This window comes from Channa argus, chromosome 10 (genome assembly GCF_033026475.1).
Source record: "Channa argus isolate prfri chromosome 10, Channa argus male v1.0, whole genome shotgun sequence".
Lineage (NCBI taxonomy): Eukaryota > Metazoa > Chordata > Actinopteri > Anabantiformes > Channidae > Channa > Channa argus.
Genome location: NC_090206.1, coordinates 21,152,070 through 21,164,194, shown reverse-complemented (window position 1 = coordinate 21,164,194; position 12,125 = coordinate 21,152,070). Strand labels below are relative to the sequence as shown.

The 12,125-nt window shown below is 40.5% G+C and overlaps 1 long non-coding RNA gene across 1 annotated transcript; it reads left to right on the top strand.

The window, feature by feature from the left end:
- The first annotated feature begins 472 nt into the window (after window positions 1-472).
- Window positions 473-11,712, top strand: LOC137133941 (uncharacterized). The gene is made up of 4 exons (XR_010915347.1): window positions 473-3,448; window positions 3,805-3,848; window positions 6,908-7,027; window positions 7,255-11,712. It is a non-coding gene; the product is annotated as an uncharacterized lncRNA (long non-coding RNA).
- The last annotated feature ends 413 nt before the right edge of the window (window positions 11,713-12,125 follow it).

The window sequence follows — 12,125 nt, the reverse complement described above, 5'->3', positions numbered from 1 at the left end:
TCCCTCAGCAGGAAAACACAGGGGGGTTGTGGTAAAAAGGGTTCCTACAACACAGACAGACCGACAGACAGACAGAAGGAGATGCTTCATTTACTTCTCTCTCTGAAGCATAGGCAGTGGAGAGACCGAAGGAAGTCTCTGTCGCAGAGGATTAATCCCACACACTGCTCATTGCAGGTTAGCGCTTTGCTTCTGATTGAACATGACGCAGGCACCCCTGGGTGCAAAGAGTTCCCCGTTCCAGATGCCATCGCATTGCAGCTGGGGTGCCTGCGTTGGCTTGTACGCCACATATTGTTCCTTCACAACTCATTTTGAAGGCCTGAGGTAAAAGTTTCAAGCGCTGTCATTGATTGTACTTTGATAATGTGCAGACTGTGGTGGAACGTAGCAGGGCACCCTGGATTAGTTGGATATTGTACGTGTAATTGTAGGGTGCAATGAGCAAACGGAGCAAAATCTTTGCCAAACTGAGCTTTTCAGGAAAAAGTGTGCACAGTTAGTCAAAACTGGACATTATTTTTGACATACTTCACTCTTTAATACAGTCTTGCTCTGCCAGAATAAAAATTGCTCCACAAAAATGGCGGCACGGTTTGCAGTTACTTGTCTTTGTCACTACCTAAAGCTGAGTGCATCAACACTCAACCGCAAGTGGCCCAGTTCAGCTGGCTACCCGGGGGGATGGTCCAGAGTCGGCCCACATGCGGCAAGTGCTCAGTCCAAACTGGCACAAATCAATGCACCCAAAACCTAAAAAAATAAATAAAATCCAGCACCTGTTTTAGGGCCAGTGCTGGTTATACATCACTAAGCTAATGTCAGAACACAACCAATTGCACGGACACCCAGCCGCTATTTCCCTAGTTCAACTGGCAACCAGGGTGACCTCCCTTAAGAAACCACTGCCTGGTGTCCATGATGCCGTTAGACGCGCGCACTGTGACTGGACAAACACAGGTTAAAGATCAAACTGTTCGTTCTTTCTTTTCTTTGTTTAGTGACAGACTGGTGCCATTTGGAAACAAATACTAGGATAACATATGTACAGTACATCAAGTACATGACTATCACACGTACTGCACATTGCACAAGATTACACCTCAATCAGACATGAAGAAATAACGTCTTGTTGATTTGACACCCATCTGAATCCACTGTTTTACTGACAGGCAGTGCTCTACTGCACCAATACTACATATTTTCTTCCACAGAAGTAGAAAATATCCTTGTGCTTTATAGTTTATTCTCCTGTAGTAAATGACATTTATTGTGCTGCTGCACAATGCTAAGCCAAATGAGTTTGTACCACTACCAAATAAAAACACTTTGTTAGCGTCATGTAAATGAGGCATGGAGTGAGTCGGGGACTGTTTTGTCCCCCACACAAGACATTTCTACAAACAATCATTGCAATGGTGGAACTAAAAGGGTTTCCTACTTTCAACAAGGAATTGGATTAGACCACCTTAAAATGACCACTTAAGCACAAGCTTTAAGTGACACTCACATTACCAAAAGCTCTACAAATGCTTTGTCTCGACTTTTTGCAGAAAAAAAAAAGCATTTTATCACATATACTCGCAAAGCTTGATACAAATCTGAATCTAATTTTTAGTAGGTTTGTTTTGTGCAAATGTTCATACAGTGGCTGTAATGATAATTAAAGCCTCTGTAGGGTTTTTTTTTTTGGACCTCATTATTTTGCTGAAACTTTTCACAGAAAACAAAGAAGACGTTGTCCAACACAGCGATCACTTCTGTTTTCTTCGACTCTTCTCACTGACAGTTGTAGTGCTCTGTATGTGAAGCTCTGAGAGAACTGATAAAACTGGAGTCGGTGTTTGTTCTAAACACCTGAAGGGGCCACAAAGGACAAAGAATGCAGAACAGCTGATTGAAATATTGAAAAAAGGCGGTGTGAGTAAGAGCATATTCTTGTTGTTTTCACACAGACCGTCTTCTAGAGACAAAGAGAGCTACGTCTGTGTCCGCTGGGGGCCTCTCTCTGTGAGCATAATACCTTTCTTTTTCAATGGAGACAGTTTTTTCTTGCAACTTCCTAACAATGCTGAGCGTCTTTAAAACTCAACACAGTGGGTGCTGAAAGTTAAAAAAAATAAAATAAAATCAAAAAAAATTGTAACACTAAAGGTGCTATGCTTCACTTGGGTTTTCTATCGTTGCATAGCAACAGTGGGGGCTGAGATGAGCACTTTCCCCTAAGAACTACTATTTGGAGAAGACGTTTTGTGGGTACGTTGTAGAAACTCCTCATAATGCACTAAAATCAACCTTTTTTTTCTCTTCTTTTTTATCTGAAAGAAAACGTTGAAGGTTTCATCAAACAGAGCAATGTTTGAAGAAACTAAAAGCTTTATGAAAGACTGAGTATGAATTATTACATTGTGATCTCAGTCACATATAACAGTGAACTTTTTACTCCTACAACAGGGTTTTATGTTTTAGCTGTTTGCTGTAAATTTAAAGTCCACAGACTATAAAACCCACACTGCCGACAACAGCGAGACTCGGTGTGACTCTCTGCTCTGTATTTGTCCCCAGAATAATGCATTTCTGTGTTGGTAATGAGCAGTTTCCCACTGAACACCATAAGTTTTGCTAGAAAAACATTCACGTAGAGTATGTGTGTGTAATTGTTTTTCTGTCTGTGAAGTTTCCCCTAAAAGCATGTTTATTCCTCCTTTTTCCAACTGTTTACACCTACAAGGGCAACTGTGCCAAAGACGTTTTGAATGTAGCAGGACCCGGGGCTCATTATAGCTTCAGTCAGTGCCACCATTAATGTCTAGCAGAGTCTTCACAATATGAAACCGAGTGGCTCCTCCAGATGGCCCTCCAGTGTCACCTGGCTCTGCCTGTGGATCTCTCAGGACTCCTACAGGAGGTGGGAAGCGGGCCAGCGACCCAAATCTCTCCAAGAAGAGTCAAAATATTTAGCCACGAAGTGCAAGACCATTCGATCCACGTGAATGCAAACAGAGCTGAGAGGCGGAGGAGGGATGAATCATTAAAACCACAGCTAATAAAGAGCGTGCTTAATAAGGTAAAAGTCCTGTGTCAGTAAACATTATTTGTCCAAGGTCAGGTTTGATCTGTATGTCAGAACATTGAAAAGCCTCATAAAGATTCAACTCACTCACATTACTTTTGTTTTGGAGATTTCTGTTTAGTCAGAGGTAACAAATTCCATATTTCTATCCTCCATCTATGAACTATACCACCCGTCCTGGGGAGGTCCTGCTAACCCTGGGTAAGAGGAGGGGTCTAATTTCAGACAGGCACCTGAACTCTGAAGGAGGAGCTGTTTGGAAGAACAGTTGGCTCGGACATTCAGTTGGCCCAGACATTAAATGGACATGACCCTGCCGCCTCCCCAGTACAAAGTCTGTGTAATGTCATTGTCCAGAGAATCCTGAACAATCAGGTAAGCATGTTGACCTTCCCTTAAAGTTTATCACCGTTTGTGATCCAACAAACCCTTCAGCCTCGATGCCCATATATGCTGTAGGGTCATGATATGGTGCCCCCTTGTAGGGAAAACAGAACGGCTGAGTGTTGGCTAGTTTCACACTATTCAAACCTACTATTTGGTCAGGAAGAGACACACTGACAGTACTGAACAAACGTTGTAAAATTGTCTCAAATTTCCTTCTATTTATCACATAACGTACATCACATGACTCATGTCACATGACTTGTTACAGTAAAGCAACAAAGTCTGCTGCATTGTTGACCCATCCATCCACTCTAACCTCCCTCTGTTCCATATTTAAATACTAGGTGATTGTGTGACGTTCGCTACAGATGCTACACATCTCGTCAAGGTAAAACATTTATGTTGGTGGTTTCTGTCTTCTTGTACGAATGACCTACCTTGTCATATTTTATTTAAACAAGTCTCTTCTAATCATCCAGTCAGCAATGCTTTGATGCACTGTAGACACTTTGTACTTGGTGTGTAATGTGATGCCTCCTGCACAAACTTCTTGCTTCATTGCAAAAGTCCTATCAGCCGCACCTGACTCCTGTATTTATCGTTAAGTTACTGATCTCCTTTTTAAATGTAAAATGAAGTAAACTTGCACAGTACGTGTTGTGCACAGTATTTGCTACATATACATGCTGCATGTAAAAAACAATTTTAAAAGTAGTGTATACATGTCCAAAAGAAACAAGAACATATCAGAATAACTCTGCAGCTTTTAGGCACCAAGCCTAAAAATGAATGTGCAGAGTACTGGGAAGCATGAAGGAGGTGAAACAACTTCTCTCCTGCACTGCATCTGTCGCACCTAACTACGTATCACGGAAAGCAGGACAACAGACGTGGAGCCACATATACTGATCGTCCCCCTCAAAAGTAAATGACATTGAACAAACTGAAATGGTCTGTATGTGGTTTGAGCTTTTCTTTCCCCTTTATGCTGTAGGTAAGAGCAGACAGGCCCTGGTTTGTTTTATTCATGTCTTTGATTTGGCAAAACCTCCTGGTCCTGCCCTCCCCCACTCTTTTGTTCAGTGGGTTATTTTTTTTTCGTCCCACAGAGAATAATTTGTTCTTTTGGTTGTCTTGTGCCATTAGCTCCTCTGCCTGCCGTCCATTTCGGGTTGGGGGTGTAACAGTCCAGAAAAATGCATTTGAGACATCACATGACCTGCGCTTTTAATCATGGCCACTGTGCATCTAAAACAGCCTTACAGCCAATTAGAACAAAGATTGCCAGCATGAATTAGTACATGCATTCTGTTATTGAGATGTAAATGCAATAACTGGGTTCTGGCAGTTTTTAAAATTCCCATAATGCTGGTGGCGGCTAGTAATAATTTCAGTAACTCCCTCTGTCAACATTACTTGAAAGCCCTGTTTCCCAGAACAAGCGCTGCTGATGCCTGCACTTCATGTTTCATTATTTTAATCTTTCAAGCTAAAATTGTTAAGCACCAGGATGCCTTTAAATGACTGTGACCAGCTTCTTGATTATTTCGCCTGAATGTTATTTCATTCTTTGTTAACATTGTAAAGAGCGGTTTGTGCTCATTTCCTCCACAAACAAAAGTTTGTTCCTGTTATTTACCGAACTCGTTTGATCCGATAGTTTTAGACGCATTACAGGGTCAGACCATGCTGTGGTATAAAAATTCTGTAGGTAGCTAGCCTACGCGGCCCCGTTTGTGTAATTTAAAACCATAATGTAAAGTATAGGTTTTGTTTTGGAGCTGAAACTGGCCCGTGTCCCAGTTCTCAAGTCATGCAGGTTAATCACACTCCTACACACGGCACATACTGTTAGGAACAACAATTATCGTCCCTGCAATGAGCTGCTAGATATTGTTTTTCTTCTTGGAGATTTTCATCATCAGGGAGCAGACAGTTCTGTGCCATCTTAGTGACACCAGTGATGATCCCCATATTATAACAGTTGAATCTATCCCATTTTTATTCAGCTCAAGATTGGTTTTCTGATGGTTCATTAACTTAATATTGGAAACCAAAGCCCGGATCCAGTGTGTCTGGTTTGGGGCTGCGGTGAAAAAATTTTACTTAATGTTTTCTTCGTTAGCACATTTAAGGTTTTAACTCTGTACTGCACAAATTTAGAGAAATATTTCCTAGATTGCATGTGTATAGTTTAGTGGATAAAATATTTCTATTCTTTTCCTTCGCAGTAAAGGGGTCCACCTTTGTGATGGCTATTTAGAGCATCATGGACTTTAGATCATACACAGACTCTCAGTGCATTTTGTCTCAAAGCAGCTGCTAATGGTTAAAAGTGACAGATCTACTGCAGAAAACAGACCAGCTCCACATGGTTAATTACAATTGCTCAAGCAAATGGCTGATTTCCATTCAGACCACCATAACTCCCAACATCGCAATGTACATAATGTTACTGATTATACAGATCTGAAGCGCACACACTCCCTTAAATAATAGGCTTTCCTAACACACTCAGCAATTAGCAATTAATCACACGTATTCACAAAAAGTGTGTTAAGTGTGTTAGTGTGTCTTTGATTTCCTCTCCTAATCCTCAGTTTATTTTAGATGATGCTCTTCTCCCTTCCTGTCCCAGGCATTAAACAACAATTTGAACTTCCCCTCAGTATTTTTCACAGCAGCTGCTCCACTGGTTTTTACAGATTGACTTACAGAACTTGCCACACTACCCCGCACGCCCCAGAAACTGCAGCTAGATGTACTTCCCTCCAGCATTACCCATCAACCCTCTGAGATCCACTATATGTCTCAATATTTTTCTTTTTAATTTCCTACTAATGTGTTTCTTTTAGTTAATTTATTACTGAATTCTTTTGTGTTTTGAATAGAGGGAACTTTTCAGACTGGCATAAGTTTGACATGACACATCATAACTGTGGCTGTAAGTGACTCAAGACACAAGCTGAATAGGTGGCAAATATTTCCTCATAAACAGCCAATCAGAAGACGGTAAATCACAGCCTGTATGGTAGTGCTTGGGTCGGAGGGGCGCAAGAAAATTTCGGGGAGTGCACTGCCCGCCCAAGCATCATCATAGATGTGGAACAGACACAAAAGTAGCTAAAGAGTTGACAAATAGGACGCAAATTTTTTTATCATCAACTCAAACGGATAATCAGTTTGTTCATCACCTCTGAAATTGCAGCAATTTATTATAAATGTATGTAATTTACTCCTAACTAGCAATTTTCCAAACCTGACCTTCCCTAATTACTATTATTTTTAATGTGTACAGTAATTACAAGAGGGCATTTGTCTTTGTAATGTAGAATAAATACTTTGCAAATAATCATCATTGCACGCTGATGTTCAGTACTCGGCTCGATAATCTAGGTGGAATGTGAGCAGACTTTAGAAACAGACGCTCTGTACTATGTGTTTCAGCGGCCTCCCAAGACACAGAAGTACATCAGTCTCACTCTAACTCAGAGCGTTTTCACAGTGACAGATGAGAGGATACGAAACACGAAAACCCTCAGAGAAAGAGGGAATTGAGATTACACAGTAAGTCAAGGCACCGAGGAGAACGATTGTGGAAGGACTCTACGAGTTAAGATGATGTCATAAAGTCTATAACGTTCACAGATACTGTAGTTGAGTAGAGCAACACTAACATCTTAGATGTGGTACTGCAACAAAACAGCATCATGGTATAGTGTATGTGAATTGGAATTGTTGCCCCCATTTTATGTGCAGGTGAATTTTTACTTGTTTTTTTTTTTTTTATACAGGACACAAGGAGAAAGGGAAGGTCAGCGTGGATTTGTGGTTGTTCAAAGAAGAGAGTCTAGAGTCCGTGTCCTGCATCCTACGTGCTGTTACGTTTGGTCTGAGAAAACACACAAGGTTGAGGTCAAGAAACACTGCAGGTTTTAGTTAAATATTGAAAAAGTCCCAGCGTTGTGACTCGTGCTCCTGCCCACAGCAGTGATCCATGTGCACCATATACTATGTGTTGTCTTTTGTACGTGTTGCAGCTACATCACATGCTGTACAGTATCTATGTCACAACTCCTGACCTGAGGGAATAAGGGGGCCCTTGGTGCTGGGCAGCTCCACACCTGGTGGGGTGGGATTTGAACGTGTGGCCTTCTGCATCCCAACTCAATCATCTACCACTGAGTTACCAGGCCCCCTCAGCCCTGAAATGCACAGGCAACAGAAACAAATTGAACCAAACCACAAAGTCGCTGTTGAATCAGTTGTGAAAGAAGCCACTGCACCATCAGGTGTAGTGAAACAACAAGAAGGAGTTTGAGCTAAACAAACACCTTGCTCAGATGAGCAGGGTCACACCAAACCGTTCAACCCGCAGGCTGTAATTGCCTTCATGCTCGCACGTCTGCCAATACAAATACCCAGCAGTGACTGTGGAGTGGCAGCAAATGTCACTTATCTTAGTGGCCTGTGTAGAACATGAGCTTGTTGAATTGCTGAGATCTCCGAGCATCTATTTTTGATGCTGGTGCCAAAATGGGACATCAAGGCTAATTTGAATAAATGCCACTGTTAGTCCGACCATCAACATCAGCATGAATGCTGCATGGCTGTTAGGAAAATATAAAGATATGCTGCGTGGGGGGCGGGAGGGGGGATTAATCATTAAGATGTACAGTCAAAGGAAAATTAGCCATCCATCATCCTGAATGATCTGGAAGGTTGGATGCTCCGCTTGTCAACTTTTTATATGAGCTCTTGCTGTCTGGGATGTCACTCCCTGTCCCACCCACTTGAAATTCAGAATTAATTCATTTGAATACACATTTATACAAGTTGGCTCAGTAACTGGCAAAGTACAAACCACTAGTATGTGCACCATTTAAAAAAAACAACACCATCCTTACAGAGCTTACAAATAACTTACCAAGAGCCTGACAGGCTTACAGCTGGTGATCTGTGGATGTGACTCAGTGAAGAGCTTTATATTTTCGCTTCAATAAGTGACACCTTACTCCTCCTCCCTAGAAAACATCCATCCATCCATCATATACCTCTTTTCCTTTTAGGGATGACTTGTTTCCGATAGACCTCCCCGCTTTGTCCATGGACTCAGTTATATAGAGATCTGAGGCAATGCAGAGGCCCGAGCATGTCAGTATTCCCACTATATAAACTTTGACTTGATAAATAAATGTATGTAATGTGTATGAGATGTGCCTGGAGAGCGAAGAAGAGAGAACATTGATGTTTCTACATCCTGACACCCTCCCCAGGCAGTGTAGGCATACTCTGCTTCACTACTAACTCCTCAGGCCTGTATACAGAGGGTCAGAAGGTGAGAGGGAGTTGTTGTCATTGATGTCCCGTCCACTGCATATATGAGTGCAACTTGTGGGTTCTCCTCTGCGCCCCATGATGGGCCTAAAGACATTGCAGGAGTTTTTCATTATTAGGAGTTCAGATGATGTCATCTGGAGGAGCTCTGGAAAAGCAGGTTCCCCATCTTTATAACCTCCACGGTGTGAGCAACAAGATGAACTGAAGGTTCCCCTGATGTTTCTTTCTAACTGTAACGTCTTCATTTTGTGCCTAGCCCTAACCAAAATGCTTTGTTTGGACATTTTCAATCCTGGGTGTTTGACTATTTAGACCAAAAAACAAGTAACTGGTGCCATTTTGGCTCCATTGTAACAAACTGCATTCTGTGATGTCATGTCAAAAGGGGAGCAGTTTCAACGGACGCCCGCCTCCCTACGTGGCGGTGCTATTTCAACAAACTGTTCATTGAACCTTATCGGAGGCCAGTTACGAACGCTGCCTTTGGGCGCTGAAGTCGGAATACTTGCTGATACCGAATTATCCAGCATTGACATCGACAAAACAAACGCACGAGCTTGGAAGCTTGCTGGAGAATGGATTTACAGCAGATTCCAATGGTGGACCGAAAAAACATGTCAAAACAAATCAAATTGCTGCAACACAGCTAAACACTGTTTTTCCATCTCACACTGTGTCCTCCTTATATCTCAAAGGCTCCTGCTGTCTTGTGAGGAGCAAGCTACAACCTTTTATGGGCATACCTGTACAGTCTACAGAGAGAATTTGATATTCTAAAGATGGATTTTCAGTCTAGTAAATTTACAGTGTTTATTTATTGGATTGCCCTTTGGAGTATTCTTGCACCAGCCAAAATGCCTTCATGCAATAGGCAAATGTCTCTCTCAGGATTTAAAACTCAAAATGGGCCTCAGAAGGAAGGAAAACAGTGCACAGACATGCACAGCGTTGGTTTTGGTTCTTAGAAATACACTTTCATTTCCTGAAATGTCACTCCCAAGTTAACACTAAATGTTTAATCCTAATTTTAACCAAATACCAAGTCCTAACCATGAAATGCAATGTTTTTTTTTGTTTTTTGTTTTTTTACCACATCGTGCAGTGACAATGAGATTTATTTGCACTCTGTTTCAACATTGGGAAGAAAAGGCGTCTCTGCTTCATCACCGTGTTGAATAATACAAATGTGTGAAGCTCTGTGCCGTGGCGCTCAGCTCTCAGCTTGAAGGTCACGTCCCTCTTCCAAATGAGGGCCAGAGGGCACAGAATCTTGGACAGCAGGACACATCCAAAGGGCCTTTCCACACATAATAGGCTCTAACACCCGTTGCAGAGAGAACAGGGGGTGTTTACTCTGTTGACTGACCTTGTGGCCTCTCACTCCCACCAGGATAGAAACTGATTGGGTATGATCTGTTTTGGCATGTTCAAGAAATGACACGTGCACTTTGACACAGAATCCTTTGAAATGTTTATTTGATTTAAATTATTAATTTAGCAATCTAAATGTATTATTCCCTCTCTCATCATGTCTCTGGTAGCAGCCTTTCTCGTGAATGTTTTTGCCTTATTAACAGAACAAGAAGGGGTCATTTATCTGAGTGACATTCAAATTTAAAGTCTTTTTACATTTATATTAAACATTATTAATAAAAATTAACATACATTCATCATTTTTTAAATATGTGACTTTCTTCACTAAAACTAGCAAGACTCTTAGTACTGGATCCAGTAGTAGTTGGTACTCTGTAGACTTTACTTCATGTTGGTCCCAGTTTTCTCCCTATAAGAAAATCTTATAGATTTAATATGATTTGAATAGGATTTAAATATATATAAATCTATGAAAGTTATTATCACGAAGTGCATTTACCGCCCTATATACACAGTGGTAAATTAAATTTCCTTCATGATCACATGAGCTGATTTTAAAATTTCTTTACTTATGGTTATGTATGCAAAACATTTTACAACAAGTTATAAATCATTATTTGTGCACTTTTGAAACATAAAATCCCTGCAAATCATTACAATAAAGAATGGGACATCCTGCTGTTAAGAAGTTGGACCAAATTATTATGTTGAATCTAAGCCACTGTTTAGTCTCCTTTACCAATAATTATTTTTGACTATTTGTTGAACTTGGATTGATTGAAGGTAAAAACCCAAACATGTTAACACTATCAACAGTTTTCCATAGTAATGCAGTACAAAACTAGTCATTGAATAATTGATTTGCATAAAGGATAAAAATGGAAATGTCTGATTTATTCAGTCTGAGTTTCTGGGTGTAACATGAAAACACCTCCAGCTATATTTGAAAAAGCTTTGAAAAGCAAACAGCCAGTTCAGCAGATTTGATAAGTAGGATAAGAAGCATGATAGATCACCTTGAGAACGCATAGCACTACTCAAATCAACCTTTGCATTTATAGACGGATGTAAACACTTCTTCCTGTGCCATGAAGGCAGAGGTAACAATAACAGATGCACACATTCAACTTATATGTTTCCCATGATTCATTGGTCATACAAGCAGATGCAGCCTTTTCCTGATGAATGAAAATAAATGTATTCAGCAGAGATTACAGGCTGTTTCTGTGTAACATTTTCTGTAGGAAACCTTTAGAAATGGTCTTTATTTTCCACCCTGTTGTAGAGCTTCGGCCTGAACAGCCGCTTCAGCCTGTGACAGGATTTTTTATTAAACGAAAGTGAAAAGGTAGATGTAGGAATTTGAGACTTTCATCTTTTTTTTTTTTATTCATTTATGAGTTAGCTGTATTTAACAGTGCAACTTTACACAGAAATGCTGTGACCTACTCACATTAGTTGAACGTTAGTTCTGCAATAAAAGTTGCTCGTTGCTCACTAATGTTATTAAAATTGGTTGTGTCAGAAAACTGAAAATAAAACATCTTGAGTAGCAGTAAAACCCTGAATTTATGAATTTCTGTTGGTAGGCATTTACCAAGACTTGTTTATATATTTTTAAGAAAGTTATTAACGTAAAATGAGATTGGTAAAGCTGATGTTAGGTAGCACTAGTTTGCAAAGCTGCCTTCTTAAAACAAAATACATTTAATGAAATCTGATAAAATATACACGTATGGATTTGTTCCTACTTTACTTATCACTTGATTTGAATCACAAAAAAATAGTTCTCTAACTTTAAATAGCTTGGACTAACGTGCCTGGGGATCGTTGGAAATAGACATGCTTCCTAATGTTAAAATTGTGAGGGCGAAGGAACGAAAATGGTCGGAAAGGGCAGCGAGAGCAAACAAAATGTCAATCTAAAAAGAAGTGCTACCAAAGTGCCTTC